Source organism: Podarcis gaigeae (genome assembly GCF_964106915.1).
Source record: "Podarcis gaigeae genome assembly, chromosome: 3".
Lineage (NCBI taxonomy): Eukaryota > Metazoa > Chordata > Lepidosauria > Squamata > Lacertidae > Podarcis > Podarcis gaigeae.
Genome location: NC_139680.1, coordinates 50487492 through 50507527, shown reverse-complemented (window position 1 = coordinate 50507527; position 20036 = coordinate 50487492). Strand labels below are relative to the sequence as shown.

Here is a 20036-nt window from a genome sequence, read left to right as displayed (position 1 = left end):
AAAACAAAAAACAAAACAGCCATTTATATTAAAAGCAGCCATTCAACACCATATATAATAAAGTAAGCTTTAAAGCCTGAGGTGGCAACATGGTCAGTCAAACAACCATTAAAAGCTTTCAGAAACAAACGGGTTTCAGTTTCTTTCTAAGAGGGAAAACCAAACACGGTTGAAATGGAATTAATAACTTAATGAATAATTGTTGCCTAGCTTGCTTTTTTTTTTTTTTAAAGGGAGAGCATTTTAACAGTTAATTTTCCGTAGTCACTATTGTAACCAATTTTGTAGTGGTGACATTGACTCAAGTATTCACTGACATTGACCAAAGGATGACAAATGGGGAAATAAAGATGTTCAGATGCTCTGGGTAGCATTCAGCTACGTTTTACTCAGAGTACCATATTGACTGCAAGTGCTGGAAGACCTGCTCCCTGCCTTGCATTCTTTTTCCACCTGTCCTAGAAAGGCAGAGCCCTGACTGACTCCAGCTACAAAAGCTGAGCCTGCTGGGTATTGATTAGAAGGAAGTTGGGGTTTTTGGGTGAAGGAGGGGTGTTGTTACTGCTATTATTGATATATTTTATCTTTATTTTAGATTTATTATGCGGAAATGTATGTGGAAATTGTGTTTTTAATGTGGAAATTGTTTTAATTTGATTGTTTACTTTTTAACGTTTTATTTATTGTTTATGACTACTTTTGTTATGTTTGTAATTATATATTTTTCATGTTGTAAGCTGCCTTGAGCATGGTTTTAACTATGGAAAGGTGGCAAACAAATGAAATTATGTATGTATGTATGTATGTATGTATGTATGTAGACTCATTGAAAATGGACCTAATTTAATTGTTTATTATATTTACTGGGATAACACAGTAAGATGGGCAACATATTTGTTGTTGTTGTTATTGTTGTTGTTGGGGTCTACTCTGAATATAACTTAAACGCCCCCACCGTTTGTAAACATACTTCATGTGGAACCTGTTTTAAATTTCCACTTTCTCATATGCGTGTTCAATTTGACAGTGTTAAAGCTGCCAGAGGATCTAAATAAATAATAAATATAAAATGTCCAGTTATCCATGAAAACTCAGATAGGGATGGTCGGTGGGACTATATAGGAAATGTCGCATTTCTGTGACTTGGAGCGGGTAGCAAATTTACACGGATTACAGTTGCCATCTTTTCACTACAAATTTGACTGCCCAATAGAAAGCAGCAAAAGGAACGAATCTAAAAGACGATTGAAAGGTATCCGGCACTAAGGGATATTAGGCCGGAGTGAACAGAAGGATCGCTGAAAGGATATTACTCCCTTTTTAAATCTGGGGCACATGTTAAAAGTTTCCCTCAGGCAGCACGTGCATTGTTTTTATTTCTTCAACACATAACCTGAACTGACAGTAACCTTGGCACCAATACATGGGCAATATTTACAAAAGGATGCACCATTTCTGAACAATGTCTCCCTAATGTAGGATAGGCAGGCTTTTCTTGATCATCAGGCATGCATGTCGTCTTGGTCCAGCAATTTTGTTTGCAGACAAATGTAGGCATTGTGGACCCAGAAAAATAAAGAGAGAGAAAATTGCTATTCTGCATTTGAGTTTTTGTTTCCTTTTATCATTCTGCACATGTCCTAAGGCGGTACATAGAAGTTTGCTTTGTATCAGGCTTTTAATTGGTGTGAGCATGTCTGGCTTCTTCACTACAAAGCTTCTGGCAAATGCTGGAGACACACCTCTTCACCCTGGCCTTTCCACCAGATCTAAGAGCCCTAGCCCTGTGATTGTAATCTGCTTTTTTAAAATTTAATTCTGAATTTTAAACTGTTGTAACCTGCCCTGGGACCTGCTGGTGAAAGGTGGGGAAGAAGAAGAAGAAGAAGAAGAAGAAGAAGAAGAAGAAGAAGAAGAAGAAGAAGAGGCGAATGCACTAATCCCATCAATGTTACAAAGCCACTGGGAGTTAAGAGGCTGGTGCACTAATTTGTGTGTGAGAAAAACAGTTTGCTCTCCCTTGCTCTTCTAATCCCCACCCTTTTGGCCCAAGACAAGGCTAAACAATTTTCTTGGCAGCAGCAGATGAGACAGCAGTAGTTCCTCCAGGCTGGGTAAGTGGATGCACCTGGCACATCGTGGCCTTGAATAGATGAGAATTCTCCCACACTGATGCATGAAACCACCCATTTCATAAGCAACCCCACACTGACAAAGGCTGCCTCTGTCCATAAGATCCTTGGAAACTGGCAAAAGGGGCAAATGGAAGTTTGTGAAAGAACCTTGCCACAGTGATGAATTCAGCATTGGTGAGAACAAGCACAAGAATTTAGCTACATGGCAAGGGGAAATGATGGCTTCGCACCAAAGCGAGAGGTGCTGCCAAATTCAGAAAGGCTTCCATAATTATATTCTGTCACAGCTCTTTAGAGAATTCATCTCTCTCAGTACGGCATCTCCTAACTTTTAGTTCAAGCCATGGCTGCTACCAGAATAGATTGTGCCATTTTTGCCGAAATATAACAGGATCTGTTGGCATTTATTAAATGGGAGATGTGCTTTGAACACACGGACAGACCCTTCACAGGTTAGTTTATGGAAAACTGATTTAATGGAGAGAAGATCTCATTTGCAGTATATTATGGACCACAACCATAACTTCCAAGTCTAGACAATTGGCAATTCATTGTAAGTGAGGCAAACTTAATAGTCACTGCAGGTGACAGATTGCATTGTGAAGGGAGTCTGCATTCTCTAAGAGTAAATCTGCTCCACATTGACTCTTAGATGTGGGGAGGGGATACTTTCTGCGATGATGTTCTAGATCTATTAGTTGTGACTTTTCTGTTAAAACACTGAAGTTTTAGGGGGAATGTATTCAACATCTATTCAGAAGCAATTCCATTCTGCTTTTTTATTAGCTTAATTTATATCCCACTTTCTCAAAGGAGTCAAATGTGGCATTCAGCCTTCCCATGTTCTAGAGTTGAATCTTGGCACTCAGTCCAGGGCTGAGGTTCAGTGAAGTCTGGCACAGTGAAGCCTTTGGACCTATGTGCTACATAATAATATATTTTCTAATTTCAGTGTTCATTAAACTTATGCTTATGCTATATAGTGACATAAAAATTAGACATCAGGAAAAATCAAAGGTTTTTTGTCCATCATTGCTTTTTATTAATTTAATAAGCTTTGTGCATTGCACATACCCTGCAACATGCCGAGTCCCAAAACCAGGATGCGTGCCTTCCCGTCTGGGCTCCCAGGCAAGTCATGTGACACGCACGACACCATGGAGCCCAAATATGCATCTTTTGGGGCACCACACAAGTTCACAGCCCCCCAAAAAGCACGTTTTCGAGGCAAGATCTCAGCATGACATCATGCAAGATCACAGTGCCCACAATGGCCACTGTGCTCTCACAGAAAAAATAGGATGTCCCATGTTTTTCCAGGACACTTGCAAGGTATAGATTGCATAAAATAACAGAGATTTTTAAAGGTTAAGTCAAAAACTTAGTTTAAATCCCAAGAAAATGTAAGATCCTCTTTAAAAAAAATCCAGGAGAGTTCAAAATCTTAGGGTTAAATATGAAAAGGAGGCATTGTACCAGTGCCTTTTTTTTCTGGGGGTACGCAGGGGTACGCATACCCCTAAACATTTTGTGAATCTTTGTACTTTTGTCCATTTACTGTATTTACCGTATTTTTCGCTCTATAAGACGCACCAGGCCACAAGATGCACCTAGTTTTTGGAGGAGGAAAACAAGAAAAAAAAAATATTCTGAATCTCAGAAGCCAGAACAGCAAGAGGGATCGCTGCGCAGTGAAAGCAGCAATCCCTCTTGCTGTTCTGGCTTCTGTGATAGCTGCGCAGCCTGCATTCGCTCCATAAGACGCACACACATTTCCCCTTACTTTTTAGAAGGGAAAAAGTGATTCTTATAGAGCAAAAAATACGGTATTTCCCCCGATTTGAACTATAATATTGTGATTTTCTTGAGTCCAAATGAGAGTACCCCTAAACATTTTTTAGGGAAAAAAGCACTGCATTGTACACATGAAAATTACCAGCATTAAAGAGTTTTTAAAATGTCAGTCGGGAGGGGATGTTACGTATGATGGGAATCTACAGCAAACTATCAATCAGTAAAAATAATATATAAAGAGGGGGTGGTATTCAACTATATTTTTAGTCAGAGTAGACTCAATGAAATTAATAACCATGACTAAGTTAGGTCCATTAATTTCAGTAAATTTGAGTAAAATTTCTGAGTAAAACTTAGTTCACTTCCACCCAGGATATTTAAGCTACAAATATATCAATATAATAAATACCCATTTATACAGTATAGTTTATAGAGTATAGTTACCTTGACTATTTTTTTGCACCTAGGTTAATGAGTTAAATGGAGAAGAACTGGGCCATTCTGTAGGCATGAAAATCTGAAGTTAAATAGAATTGGAGCATGCTGTCCTTCATATTTAAGAGGAAGTGAAATTAAAATTAAAAATAATCCATCTAAGGAAGAATAATTTAGCATGAATTGACCAGATAGTACAGTGCTTGATTCCTGAATAGGTAAAGTGAAACAGCAAACATACATAGGCCAATCCAGTTTTCTCTCAAAGTTAATGTTTAAGTGTTTATCTATATAGTATATAGACATTTGAATGGGTTAAGAAACTCAAGGCTGTACATCAAGATTTGGCTTGGACTTTATTTTCTAGAATGAGTCATACCTTAATAGATAGCACTGCAAAATAGTACCTACAATAAGTAGGAGGTCAAATTTCCTTCAACCTAAATAGGAACTGTGCAAAGAGGACTAATTATGTATTTTCTTCACAACTAAACTAAATATATTACCAGAATTAAGTCCCACAGAGTTCAGGGATACAGTGGTACCTTGGGTTACAGACGCTTCAGGTTACAGACACTTCAGGTTCCAGACTCCACCAACTCAGAAATAGTACTTTGCTTCGGGATGAGAACAGAAATTGCACGGCAGCGGCTTCTGGTGTAAAAGTACTTTTTAGTACAGTGGTACCTCAGGTTAAGAACTATATATATATATATATAGTTGGGGAGGGCGGCGTATAAATAAAAATTATTATTATTAATTCATTCTGGAGGTCCGTTCTTAACCTGAAACTGTTCTTAACCTGAGGTACCACTTTAGCTAATGGGGCCTCCCAATGCCGCCGCATGATTTTTGTTCTCAACCTGAAGCAAAGTTCTTAACCTGCGGTACTATTTCTGGGTTGGCGGAGTCTGTAACCTGAAGCATCTATAACCCGAGGTACCACTGTATTTGCTTCTAGGTAAGCATCTATATGGGATGTGGGTGGCGCTGTGGTCTAAACCACAGAGCCTAGGGCTTGCTGATCAGAAGGTTGGTGATTCAGATCCCTGACTGGGTGGGCTCTTGATGTTTGGTCCAGCTCCTGCCCACCTAGCAGTTCAAAAGCACATCAAAGTGCAAGTAGATACTGCTCCTGCGGGAAGGTAAACAGTGTTTCTGTGCGCTGCTCTGGTTTGCCAGAAGCGGCTTAGTCATGCTGGCCACATGACCGAGAAGCTGTCTGTGGACAAACGCAGGCTTCCTCAGCCTATAGCGCGAGATGAGCACCGCAACCCCAGAGTCATTCGCAACTGGACCTAATGGTCAGGGGTACCTTTATCTTTACCTTTAAATATATATAGGACTACAGTCTCAATTGTTAGGTGTTAAAATCATGCTGCTGCTATACTCTGTGTACTAAAGACCCACAAACATTTCAGTCAGGATTCTGTTTTCAGATAGAAAACTGATCATGTATTAGCAAGTTATGTCAATCAAGATAAAGACAGTAGATTATTTAAATTTAAGCACAAATTCGACCCACAGCTGTGAGGCATTTGCGGGTTTTTTTGCGGAGAAAGTCCTGTTGCTCCGCCGTGACCTCCCTGCCAATTTAGATACAGTGACTGAACTGGAGGCCCCTCAACTGACTTCAGGTCCAGTGTTGGACCATTTCGATCGGATACTCCCTACTGATGTGGATAGATTCCTCCAAGTTGGTAGGCCCACCACCTGCCTCCTTGATCCGTGCCCGTCTTGGCTGATTAGGGAGTGTCCAGATGTTGTGCGGACCCCCCTGGTTGAAATTATCAATTTGTCCCTTGACACGGGGACATTCCCAGGGGAATTGAAGGAAGCAGTGGTGTGTCCACTCTTAAAAAAAACTTCATTAGATCCCTTAGACCTATCCAATTACCGCCCAGTTTCAAATCTTCCATACCTGGGTAAGGTAATTGAGAGAGCGGTTGCTGAACAGCTTGGTAGGTTTCTGGAGGAAACATCGGCATTAGATCCATTTCAGTCCGGTTTCCGTCCTGGTTTTGGGACGGAGACGGCTCTGGTTGCCCTAACAGATGATCTCCGTAGACAACTGGATCGAGGCGGGTCAGGACTGCTGATCCTTTTAGATTTGTCAGCAGCCTTTGACATGGTCGATCATGATCTTCTGGACCACCGCCTTGCAGACGTAGGGATACAGGGCATAGCCCGTAACTGGTTGTGCTCTTTTATCTCTGGTCGGGGACAGAGGGTGGCATTAGGGAGGGAAATGTCGTCGCGCCACTCCTTGGTGTGTGGAGTGCTGCACGGCGCAATTCTCTCCCCGATGCTTTTTAACATCTTTATGTGCCCCCTTGCCCAGATTATCCGGAGCTATGGGCTGGGCTGTCACCAATATGCTGATGACACCCAGCTCTATCTGCTGATGGATGGCCACACTGACTCGGCCCCGAACACACTGACCAGATGCTTGGAAGCTGTGGCTGGATGGTTTCGTGGGAGCCGATTGAAACTAAATCCTTCGAAGACAGAGGTCCTATGGCTAGGTCGGGATGGCATGGGGATGAGGGACCAACTCCCTTCTCTTGCGGGGGCCCAATTAGTGCCACTGCCTTCCATTAAGAGTTTGGGTGTAATCCTTGATGCCTCCCTTTCCATGGAGGCGCAAGTTACAGCAACAGCCAAGGCGACATTTTTCCACCTTCGCCGCATCAAGCAGTTGGTCCCTTACCTTTCCCACCCCGACCTGGCCACAGTGATCCATGCGACGGTCATCTCCAGGCTTGACTACTGTAATTCGCTCTATGCGGGGCTGCCCTTGAAGCTGTCCCAGAAGCTCCAGCGGGTACAGAATGCTGCAGCGAGGCTTCTCACGGGGTCTCTGCCATGGGAGCATATTCACCCAGTGCTTTTCTTTTTTCTTTTTATAAAATATTTATTAAGATTTTCAAATACAAATGCATAAATAATAAACAACATTATTTATATCATAGCATAATTTCATCACTTCTTTGGACTCCCTTGCGTCACCCGCTCTCACTTACATCGTTAAAAAAGGTTTTTCTAAGCAAATTACCATCTTGTTTACAATCTTATATCTGCTCATTTAAATAGAATCTAGCAGTTCTCCAAAAAAATTATATTTTCCTTAGTCTCACTTATCGTCAAATTCGAATCTAATTCAGTGGTAGGCAGTTATTTATGATCTAGCATCCTTCTTAACATTCAACCAAATTACAATATTTTTGTAGATAAATCTTAAATTTCTTCCAGTCTTCTTCAACCCTCTCTTCTCCCAGGTCTCGGATTCTGCCAGTCATCTCGGCCAGTTGCATATAGTCCATCAGCTGCATCTGCCAATCTTCCAGCGTGGGTAGATCTTGAGTTTTCCAACTCTTAGCGATGAGTATCCTTGCTGCCGTTGTTGCATACATAAAAAATGTTCGATCCTTCTTTAACACCTTCTGGCCGACAATGCCCAGAAGGAAGGCCTCTGGTTTCTTAGTGAAGGTATACTTAAACACCTTTTTCAACTCATTATATATCATTTCCCAGAAGGCCTTCACTTTAGGGCAGGTCCACCAAAGGTGAAAGAATGTTCCTTCATTTTCTTTACATTTCCAACATTTATTATCAGACGAATGGTATATTTTGGCAAGTTTAACTGGGGTCATGTACCATCTATATATCATTTTCATTACATTTTCCTTCAGAGCATTACATGCAGTGAAGTTCAGCCCAGTGGTCCACAACCTTTCCCAGTCCTCAAACATAATATTATGCCCAATGTCCTGAGCCCACTTTATCATAGCCGATTTAACCATTTCGTCTTGTGTATTCCATTTTAACAGCAAGTTATACATTCTTGATAATACCTTAGTCTTTGGTTCTAACAATTCTGTTTCCAACTTCGATTTCTCCGCCTGGAACCCTAACCCTAAAAGTTCCTGCCCTAACTTTTTATCATTTTTAAAGACTTCTTTAATCTGAGCGTAGTGTAACCAGTCTCGCACTTTATCCTTCATTTTCTCCAAACTCTGCAATTTCCAATTGTCACCCAGTGCTTTTCAAGCTGCACTGGCTCCCGGTGGAGTACAGGGTCAGATTTAAGGTGCTGCCTTTGACCTTTAAAGCCCTTCACGGCCTAGGACCCTCGTACCTACAGGACCGCCTCTCCTGGTATGCCCCACGGAGAGCCTCAAGGTCCATAAATAATAACACCCTAGTGGTCCCAGGCCCTAAAGAAGTTAGATTGGCTTCAACCAGAGCCAGGGCCTTTTCAACTCTGGCTCCGGCCTGGTGGAACGCTCTGCCTGATGAGACCAGGGCCCTGCAGGATCTGATTTCTTTCCGCAGGACCTGTAAGACAGAGTTGTTCCGCCTGGCCTTTGGCTTGGAGCCAATTTGATTCCCTCCCTTTCTCTCTCTCTTTCCCCCCCCCCTCTTTCTTTCTTTTCCTTCTCCTCCTGCGATGAGGCTACATTTTAATATTTTAATGTTCCATTATTTTAATGTTGTATTTTATTTTTGTTTTTAAGTTGTAATCATTCATCTTGTTTTTATTATTGCTTGTAAGCCGCTCTGAGCCCGGCCTTGGCTGGGGAGGGCGGGGTATAAATAAAAAATTATTATTATTATTATTATTATTATTATTATTATTATTATTATTAAATGTTTGCAGTATAGAAATTGATAAAACAGCTAAAACTAAGAAAATGAAAATTATGAATCTTCGAATAAATACATTATATTTATACCTGTTTTGGGCTCTGGACTTAAACACAGAGAACAGATTTATTGGCAGCATTTGTTCACAGTGGAAGCTATAAATTGTAATAAGCTCTGGGGTACGTGATCCCACACAGAGCTATTGCTAACCACACACCATTTCTGAAAATAAACGTGACTTATTTCTATACTTCAGAGAAATTGCTGGAGGGTCCTTTTTTCTGAAGGACTTTGTGTGTTTTGTATATCCTTACAGAGGGGTCCAGACAACCAACCACAGACCAAGGAATCCAATCACCAATTTTTAATAGCATCCTAACACCCTACAGGACTCAGAAGCAAAGTTCAATTTCTCACAGAATGAAAATAGACTTGCTTTAAATGGAATTAATTTTCAAGATTCACTAACTACGTGTATAAAAACGACAATTTGCTCTCTCACTTGTTGTAAGATGCTAAGTCAGGTAACACTTTCAAAGGAGCAAGTGAACATATTTAAAAGCTTCACCATTCAATTTACATTAAAAGGTTCCTGCCCACATGTACAATCCAGGTGTAACACTAAAATACATTTTTAAAAAAGTAGCCAAGTGTCAAGTTCAAAGTTAAGCAATATTAGGATATGCAGAAAAAAAGTATAATTATTAAGTCATGGAATGTAGAGTTATGGAGCAATCCTGTAGTTATTGAGCCTTATGATTCAGGATGCCTTTTTAGTAATTTCAGAGGGTAGGATGATGTAGTTTTATTTGTTAGTTATGTTATTTATTAATCATTTGAACAATACAATAGAAAAAAACAGCTAAAACATTGGCATAGTAAAACACCATCATCACATATGTACGTCGATCCTGTGAAAGACATCCAAATATCAGTTTTAGCATGCTTTTATGCATGTTATGCATACTCAAGCACACACACAGTTCAAGGTAAGTGCTCATAAGTTTGCAGCTTTTCTCTCTCCATAAACCACTGATGTATGCATTAATGCTAAAACCCATTTGTCTAATACACACATTTTCTTATTCTTGAAGGCCCCATTGCTTACAGTGGTGCCATCAGGACAGGACTTCAGGGCAGAAGTCCAGAGCCTCATTCAGCAGAATGAGCAGAAAATGTAACTAGATGCATCATGTCTGGCTTATCGTACTTTGAAGTAAGCCATACAAAGATCACCGTGCCAACTGAGCCCAGAGTAGAAAAATACCTAAATGCACTACTGATAGCTCAGTGAAAGAGCACAGGATTATAGCAACCTGCATTCATTCCTGTAACCATCTGGCAGGAAAAACAATGCTACAAGTCTGATTCTTCTCAGCAAGGCTCAGATACGGGGAGGGTGGCACGAGAAGGACGCAACAGCCATGTGCCCTCGATACCAGCTTCACCAGCAAAGGCGAGGCTGGGATCAAAGAGTGCATGGCTGCTGCATCCCCACCAGCCTTACAAGGCTGGGATCTAGGGAGGGTGGCGCCAGCACAAGAAGGAACAACCACACACTGCTAAGCCTGCCTACCTGTTCAGGGGGGAACCCAGCCAGTCGACAAAGCATTTGGCCGGCACAAAGAAGCAGCCCCCCCCCATGCAGCACACACTGGTGTTTCTCTCTGCAAACATTGGTTCCTCTGACACCAGGAAGGTACCGCCAGGCCGGGCCATGCTGGGGGTGCCTGCATGGAAGCAGCCCTTCAGAAATCCACACCTGGGGCCACGCCCCCCCCCACGCTACACCTTGGCTGCACCAGACTCCATTTAAAGGGGGGTTCAGATCAGCTGAGGCATGGGAATGGTGACTTTAATCAGGGGAATGCTTCTTATCCATTATGCTTGAAATCATGAACTTTTACCGACTGATAAATGAAGCTGGGGAGGTTTTTAAAAACCATTACATTTATTCCACTGCCCCATTTGTTCACAGACAATGTATCACACCAGAGCTATTGGAATGCAAAGCTGAGTTTTCTTGGGATGCTGCCATTCACCTCCCCATTAATGTCACTACTGATGTGTCCTGACACCAGACATGTCTTTTCTGGCAAGCCTGTGATAGGCCTGTGGATGTGTCCTATTTTTAGTATACATGTTGAAAGAAACATGTACTTTATAAATACTGCATGTATAGCAGTGTCAAGTACAAAATACTCTTAAGAACACTGGCTTAGTTATTGAAAGTCTTCTACACTTCCTGCCTATCTAAGAGAGACAGAAACACCGAAGTCCAATTTAACAAGAGAGCTATGGTGGAAATGTATTGCACATATCAAGAAGGCACCGGAACTTCAGTTGAACACAGAGGAAACGGCCTGATATTTCTCCATTAGTAACAAAGCTATAGGTTTCTAGAAAGATATACTTTTGTTACAATTGAAGGAGCAATTAGCATTGACTTTATTTTAGTGAAGCCTCCAGTATAAGTACATTTTAACTATTTTCAAGTAAAACACATGAAAGTTAACATTTTATATTGAACTTTGCAATTAATCAAACAATGGACAAACATTTTGAATATTTTAAGCTACCAACAAATAATATTAAGGTTATAATTAGGGGAAAAGTTTCTATTTTTAAAAATATACTTTTTACTGAAGTTCATTTTATTTTTGCTATATTTATAAAAAAGCTGCCCAATAACATGATCATCCCTCTGCAGAACTTTATTTAGCTCTCTTACATACAAATCATAAAACAAATTTACCACCACAATTACCACCACAGGAAGCCAGAATAAAAAGGAACAAAGAATAACAGTAATGTGTCTCTGCATTCATTTCTTAAGATTTAAGACTGATCATCATCTGAGGCCCTTCTTTGTGTCCCCCTTCCTCAAGAGGTCCGGAAGGTGGCAACACAAAAACGGGCCTTTTCTGCAAGGACCCGACACTGCTGGAATGTTCTCCCCAGTGTACCTCACTTGGCATCTTGGTTGCATATCTTTAGGCACCAGGCAAAAGCATCCCTCTTCTTCCAGGGCTTTGGCTAATTAAACAATTGATGGTCTTTTAAACTAGGTGGGTGGCAGTATTATTTTTGTTTGGTACTATGTTATGTATTTTTCTGTTTTTTATTGTAAACCACCCTCTGATCCAGGGATGAAGGGTGGCATAAAAATGTAATAAATAGTAGTAATAACAATTTCCATGAATCGTTTTATTTTGGATACAGATATGAATGTGCCTTCTTACAGGTGATACCCGCTATTGAGATGGTTTTGCTGCCACTCTAAACAAGGGGTTGACACTGTTAGAATGGACAAAAAGGACCATCGTGAGTGGAGTTTGCTAGAAGTTCCAAATCCAGTGTTGGGAAACACATATGTAGCTCCAAAAGTTGGACACACTCCACACCACCATGCATAGGCCCTGTTTGCATGTGCAGCTTGCCTAATCCAATGGAACAGATACATGCTGAATGCCTGTTTCTACATGTATATCTCCTAGCTAGATCAGAGTGGTTGTGCAGTAAATATAGCTTATTATCTGTGTATCCTTCTCAGTGTTCAAGCTTCAGTCTTTTGTCACATTCCACCCAAATAGGCCTGCTGTTAAATTTCATTGGGGGCACCAAAAACATGACAAATCTTGTACTAGAACATTTAGATTTCAAAAATAGTGCAGCTCATTATATTTGTTGCCTAATCATAGGTTTCTTTCCCTAAATCAGCAGAAGGTAAAGTGTGGCTGATATGCTAGATTTTCAGACTGTACTCCCAAATCCATGTATCAAGGCAGCAGGATAGATATGGGAGAAGGAAACTTGATACCCATTAAACTGCAACCTTGTGAAACAAATATTTCCATTGTAAAATTAGGCTGGGTACACATTCCCATTTGCTCTATATCCAGTGCCCTCCCACCACTGGTTTGGGAAGTGGCATAGCCACAGCATTCCATGTCTATCCTGTCATTTGATGAAACACTGCTTCAATCCAAATTGAGAGAAAGAAAAACCTAGCTGTGTTTTATGTTGGCAAGGCGTACACAGCTTTACATCCCTTGTCATCAACGTGGTTGCAGATCAGAAACCTGAGATCAGGCACCTGCAGTCAGTTTCCTCCACTTTCCTAATTGCAACCATTTCCCATGCAAGTAAGTGAAGTATCGATATTTACAAAACCAAATTGCAAACACAGCTTCTGACTTGCTTCAATATCAAGCCAACAAAATGTTCTTTTTAAAATAAAAGAAAACAAATGGCTACATGAGGGCAAATGGGGCCATATTTTCAAAATCTGAAAATATTTTTTAAGAATGGCAGTATACCAATCCTATAGGTGGATAAATTCAGGAACATCAAGGATGACCAACAGCAACAGGGGTCATCAGAACATTGCAGATGGGAGCAGAGGGGGTGTGGCCACATTAAAGGCTTCCTTGCACATGAGCCACGTATTTCAGAAGTGACTCCACTCCTCACTACTTCCCATCCCATACCAACAGCTTTGCCAACACTGTTATTCAAATATGTTGGCTATATCCTGTATGCGGGTTTTGCCCAACCATTTCCTTGCTCATTCTAGAGGCATTCATCACTCTCTGCAGCCTGTCATGACAATGTAAAGAGTCTGCATAGCTTTCCAGTTTGGCAAACTCCCTCACTCCACATTGACAATATAATGCTGTGGGAAGCCCTGTAGCAGTGCATCTAGAGAACCAACCAGCCTCCTTATTTGTTACTTTTTCCTCCTACCAAACAGAATCAACTATGGTTGGGTTCTGCTGCTTTATTTGTACTTTTTATTTTATCAATTTGTTGAGAGGGCCTTCTCAGTAGTGGCACCCGCCCTGTGGAACGCCCTCCCATCAGATCTCAAGGAAACAAACAACTATCTGACTCTTAGAAAAAAACTGAAGGCAGCCCTGTTTAGGGAAGTTTTTAATGTTTGATCTTTTGTTGTGCTTTTAATATTCTGTTGGGAGCTGCCCAGAGTGGCTGGGGAAACCCAGCCAGATGGGCAGGGTTTAAAAAAATAAATTAAATAATAATAATAATAATAATAATAATAATAACTCTTTATTTAAAAAACAACTAGAGTTAGGTTCCAGTGGTTGAATCTGCTGAGGGGAGGAAGATATTGGTATCACCTCTTAACAGACTGCAGTTAAGAAGACTGTTCCAAGAGCAACGCCTGGACAAAGGTTGGGCTGCCTTATAAGACTGTACATGTACATCCACATAACCTTTTTCATAAATGTACAGGAATGCAGACTTGATTTAATCACATGCCCACATCTTTTATTCTACAGAAGTACTGCTTTTGTAGAGTACACTAGTGGCTTTACCAGACTGACAGTATGCACAAAGAAGAGGAAGACATTGTAAAGGGTCATTCTACTTATTGCACTTAATTTATATAAAAAAATGTTCTAATCAACGCTCATCCAAATGAAACAGAAGTGTCTGGAGACATAAATGCATTCTCTGCCTTGGGCCAGTTTCAAAGGAAATGAAGGCATTTTTACACCTTCTGTTGGTGTGTGAAGACTTTTGAGTGTTACAAAACTCTTCAGCAGGGCGGAATGGGATCTGTGATTTACATGCTTCACCTGCAGAATTTGGTCCCCAAATAAGACTATGGTCTGCCTTTTTATTTTCTGGAATCAAACCAGCATAAGGAGGCAGGCTGTAGAAGGAAGGGAGGAAAATAATTCTTATCCAAATAAAGGATAATTGCTTCCTTAATACATTCTTATTGGAGAGACGGAGAAGATTGATAGGTCACTTCTTGAATTACTGGAAAAACATCATTAACAGAAAGAGATTCCTTTCTAAGGAGGAGCAATGAGAAAATATGTTTATGCAAAACAGGTGTGTCACCAGCCAAATCTAAATGAAGCACGTAGCTATAATATGCAGGTGACGTACAGTTTCTAATTCTGGACTTTATCCACTTGAACAACTCAATTTCATAATCCTAAAGAGACAGATATTGGTGGCAGCAGGTCATCTCATTAGCACCATCTCCCAAGGGCATCTAAAGGTAGCAACAGGAAAGGACTGGTGAAACAGAAGGAAAGCCAATAATTACACTTCAGTGTTTTGCAAAAAGTATGCACTGCCTTCAAGGTGACAGCCAAATGGAATGTATGTATGTTTGTGTTGTGTGTTAGTTTCATTTACTCAGTCCAGAATCACCCCAAGCCATACAATACAACCCTGCTGCATTTAAACAAATGAGAATTTGCTTTCCCAGGGCAAGTCCCAACACTGCAAATGTAGGCTGAATCGGCACAAGACTTTCTTTGAGATGTGCTGATTCAACACTATTCAAATTATGCTGGGAGGAAAGAGGGAGAGATGGAATGATGTTTTTAAAAAACATTGGAGAATATATTGGGAAGTCTGGGATGAGTTGAATAATTTTTGCCTGTTTCTACCAAGAATATATTCTAGTAGTAGCTTATGCAGCCCATAATTAATTCCATATTCCACCTTGATTTGCAAATGCAGGTATATGAACTGGAGAGACCCAGCTTCAAATCGCAACAGCTATGAAGCTCATTGAGTGATATAGGGCTGGTCACACACTTTCAGTGTAACCTACCTCTCAGGGCTGTTGTGAGGCTACTATGGAGTGGAAAAATTATGCTGCTTTAATCTCCATGGAGGTAGAGCTGGATAGACATGTAATCATGTGTAAATACATTGACACCTCCTGGCCACCTCCCATCTTGAGCATTGTTCTGATACTCTCACATTTGTCACAATATTCTTTGCTTTAAAAACAACAGGTTACATATTGGTCTACTCACACATTTTCACCAAAATCCTTCTAGGCTGTCACTATTTTGTGGGATGGATTCAGTTGCATACTGGCAAATTCAAGTTGCACAATTAAAGTGAATTTGGTGCTCTTGTATAACAAGCTCACTTTGAGAAAAACAGTCCCTTTGTGGTAAGGAAAATTATACAAAAATGTACTAGAACGTGTGGGATAACATTTTTTTGATATGGCTTCCAACAGGCCAACGCCCCCGAAAACCCCCCAGAATTAATACTCAATAAACAGCAGACATTGTATAACCTTCCTACAAGCTTTGTGCAAACAAATCAGGATGAATGCTCAATAAACAAATCATCTGGAAACAACCCAAGTGAGATCTCATTACACCTTTGTTTCATTTTGTCTGAATCCCGCCTCCCCATTCCTGGGCATCTTATACTCTGAATAAAACCCAATCTGCTTTAGTGTTATACTCCTTCATACACACCACTAGCTTTTCATCAGATTTCGCATACATTTGCAAATTTATTGCTACATTTATAGCCCACCTTTCTTACATCATGGAACCCAAGACAGCACAGATGTGGTTTCCAAGCAGTATCATTTAGCATTGTATAAAATATAAAACTGTATACAAATTACAAATATATTAAAGACCACTCTGAAAAACAGGAAAAGGCTCAAGGGAGGAGGAAATCAGTAGACACTAAGTATATAAAATAAAAGAAATAAAAAATACATAAGTAGAATAAACAATTTGGTCAGATGGTAGTTTTAAAATGCTGGGCTTAATATTTTATTGCTAGTGCCAACTTGTTGGTATCGTTACTGATTTGTGGGTGCCCTGATTCCCCTGGGTTTCTGGGTGCCCTGCCTCTCCCTACATTCCTGGGTGCTGAGGTTTAATCAGTATTTAGACGAAGGCAAGCTAACAGGCTCTGAAATTAGCAGTGTAAAAATACAGACAACACAGGTTTTCCTGTTCAGGAGTTTGTTTCTTAATGGCACCTCTATCAGCCAAAGAAAGCAGACTACTGAGCCATTAAGAGTGATTGACAATGCATATACTGTCCCCCCCCCCCCAATAGTGGGCAGAGACAAAAGAGTTGGGAGGGGGTGTTGCCAGGGCTACAAGGAGTGTGATGTCACTACAGTAAAAAAGTGTCCTTTTGCAGGAGGTTTTTAGAAAGATCAAGAAGGAAGAGGGCAGCAAAACTCCATGCAGGCTGTCTGGGAGAGACTGTACCCAGAGAGCATGGCTAGCTTCTTCTCTGGACCCAAGCTGGCTGAAACAATGGGAGAAGCAGCATGGGACACTCTTGGGGTGTAATGCTCTGCATACCTTCCGTCAATACTTAGGTGTAAAGACACTACAGTCTCTGCTGTGCCTGAATTTTCCAACAGAAACAACCTTGGGTAAACGCATAGAACCCCACATGAATTTTACTGCTACACAGCAGAGAGTGGGGGTGGCATATAACATTATGTTATTGTTGTTGTTTTTTATAACGATTTGTATACTGGAAACCACCACGAGGGGGTTTGACCTAGAAAAGCAGCCTATAAATATGTTAAACAAATACAGTGCATAAGGCCCATAAAAATGTGCTGCACACTGGTAATAAGGAATAATGCATTAAGAAAGAAAATGCTATGGATTAGAGTTGTAATTCTATCAAGGAATGCCTGTTGGGCAAGGATAAGATCACTCCCAAATTCCTCTCTCTGTGTGAAACTGAAAGATTTGTCACAGGAGTGGATTTACGCTGATGTTTCACCACTATTGCACCTGCATGTTGTGCCATACCAATTCACTGTGGCAATGCAAAAGGTAAGAATCATAGCTGTCAACTTTTCCCTTTTCTTGTGAGGAATCCTATTCAGAATAAGGGAATTTCCCTTAAAAAAAGGGAAATGTTGACAGCTATGGCAAGAATGGGGGCCTTAGGGTGTGGCAGGGGATGAGGGTGCCTTACACCTGCTCATCATAGGTCAGTGCCGCTTCCAATACAGCAGAACATTGCGCCTGAAAAATTGGTGAAGTAAAAATATTGTCCCTAGAGTACAGGTCCAGCTTAAGGGCCTTTGGCAAAACTACACCCTGATCAGTCCTCTCCTACAATGGTGTGGCCCCAAGTGTGGGTTTTTACAGGTGACAGAAGCAGCAACACTTGACAGCCCTTTTATATTTCCCACAATGCCCTGAGGGAAGCTGTATCTGAAGCCCAGGGCAGTGCCAGCATTAGTAGGCCCTGCCACGGTAGTGGAGCCCACATTAACTATCTGAGGATTGACAAACAATTAGATAACATGTTAGAAGGGGGGACGACTTTACCTGGTGTAAAAAGGGATACTTGGTGCCTGGCAAGACTTCCTGGGGAGGGAATTCCACATGCTGCATCCCAACTGAAAACTACTTCCAGCAGCCATCTTAATCACCAGGGGGCTTCTTTTCCCCACAGTCCACCAGGAGGCAAATGGCTCCTCCTCTAAAAGTTAACTCTATGGTTCCTATTTGGAGATGAAGCCTCCCTGGTTGCAATCTTTCTTTACTTTTATTTGTATTGTTTCCTGGTGTCCTGAACCCCTGGCCTACCTGGCAGCACGTCAGTATGTCAAGTCCAAAGTCCAAGTCCGGGGGTCAAACAAAGTCCAAAATCCAAAAGTCAGGATATGTGGTCGAGGGCCAGTCCAAGCAGCCAAGCCTGAAGTCCAGGAGTCAGAGTATAGTCCAGAATCAAAACCAAAGCGCAGTCCCATAGAGGTCTAGCAGAGCCATGGGGCAGGGGGGATAGCCAGTTTTTATTTGCCCCATGTGAAGCCTACAAAGGGGCGCCATTGCGGTTCACAGCCTGTATATATGCTAATGCGTGCAGGGGGTTAGGGTCTTTGACCCAGGTGAAATAAAGCCTAGTGTTGCTCCCAAGTCCAGGATCATCCAAGCCAACGTCCATCAACATGGACAGCAGACACAGCCCCTCAGCTCTGCTTCCTTTTTGTACTTTGCTGATTGCAGCAGCTGAGCTTGATGAGGCAGCTGACCCTCACCTGTTCCAGTCCTGCTCCAGCTGAGGAATCAAATCCCTCTTCCCAGAGCTAGCCCGCCCCACCTGGCCAGCTAGGGAGCTGGGTTGTGGACCCTTGCCTGCATCAGCCTCCTAGATCGCCCCTTGAGCTGCTCCCTAAGCTTCAAAGACCACCGTGTTCTTGGGCCAGCGGCCCCTCTGGCTCTAGTGATGGGCCCTGCTGCTCTGGTTCCTGTGCACCAACCCCCATCTTTCACCATCCTCTGCTTCCCAGAGTATCCCAGTCCTGGCTGCACCCCTCACTGGGATCCTCTTCTTCCCCCCCCCCCCCATCATCCTGACAGCTGTTGAGAGACACTGAGGTTTTTTTATGAACAATGTAATGTTGATGTACACATATCTGGCTTAGTGGCTCCATCATCATGTTGTTAACTGAATCAAGAAGCAAAGGAAGATGTCCAGAGAGGAAGATGTAACCCAAGGTATCTGTTTTGCATGTAGAATGTCAGGAATTTAACTGGTTGCCAAGGCGTGTTCATAAGCCTGGAAGGAATTAGTCCCACTCAGCAATTGGGCTGACCTTGACCTTTTTAAATGTTGTGGTGTTTGACCCGTAGAATCATGCTGTATTTTTTAAAAAACAATTCTTCAGATTCTTACATAATAAAGATGGCTAGAAACTTCTTTTTTAAAAAAATCGGAGGTTTTTATTTAGTTTTAAACAAGCAAATACACAATTTTAAGTTTGAACAGCCAAACTAATCTAGTTCAGTTTAAAAACTTGGATTTAAGCACTTTTGTCCTACTGACATCTATGAGTAACAACCTGATTCACAAACCAATTACACTGGAATGCCCCGATTTAAATCAAATTAGTTCCATTGACGTAAATGGGTGTAAAGCTGGCTTACATCCAAGTGCTCTGGTTTAACTGGTTTATGGACTATAACCGGGATAATCTTAAATCAAAATATGTAGGGTTAAATTGCTTGTGAGGTTCAGCATGTGTCCAAAATACATTTATTTGGAAGTCTTATAATCTGGAAATATGTTTATTTAAAAGCCCATCTCCTGTTGCAGATGAAGGGATCATTTTCCTGGAATTCATTGGCATTTGTAAGGATTAAATTAGCTCAAAAATCCAAAGACTCTGGGTTGTGGCTTCAAATGTTGTCTTAACTTACATGGCAATGAGGAAATGTAGTGAAAAAATGCACA

The 20036-nt window shown here is 41.3% G+C and overlaps 1 protein-coding gene across 10 annotated transcripts in view; it reads right to left on the bottom strand.

Moving 5' to 3' along the window:
- ARMC2 (armadillo repeat containing 2) overlaps positions 1-19041 on the bottom strand; it is a 90605-nt gene extending 71564 nt beyond the window's left edge. For 6 of the 10 annotated variants that reach the window (XM_083731138.1, XM_083731139.1, XM_083731136.1 and 3 more), the window contains exon 1: positions 18128-18356. The gene's annotated coding sequence lies outside the window, so the exon portion shown is untranslated. Of the gene's footprint in view, positions 1-18127; positions 18357-18388 lie in introns of those variants that run through there. The other 4 variants (XM_083731143.1, XM_083731126.1, XM_083731130.1 and 1 more) reach the window with 2 other exon arrangements.
- Between the last annotated feature and the right edge of the window lie 995 nt (positions 19042-20036).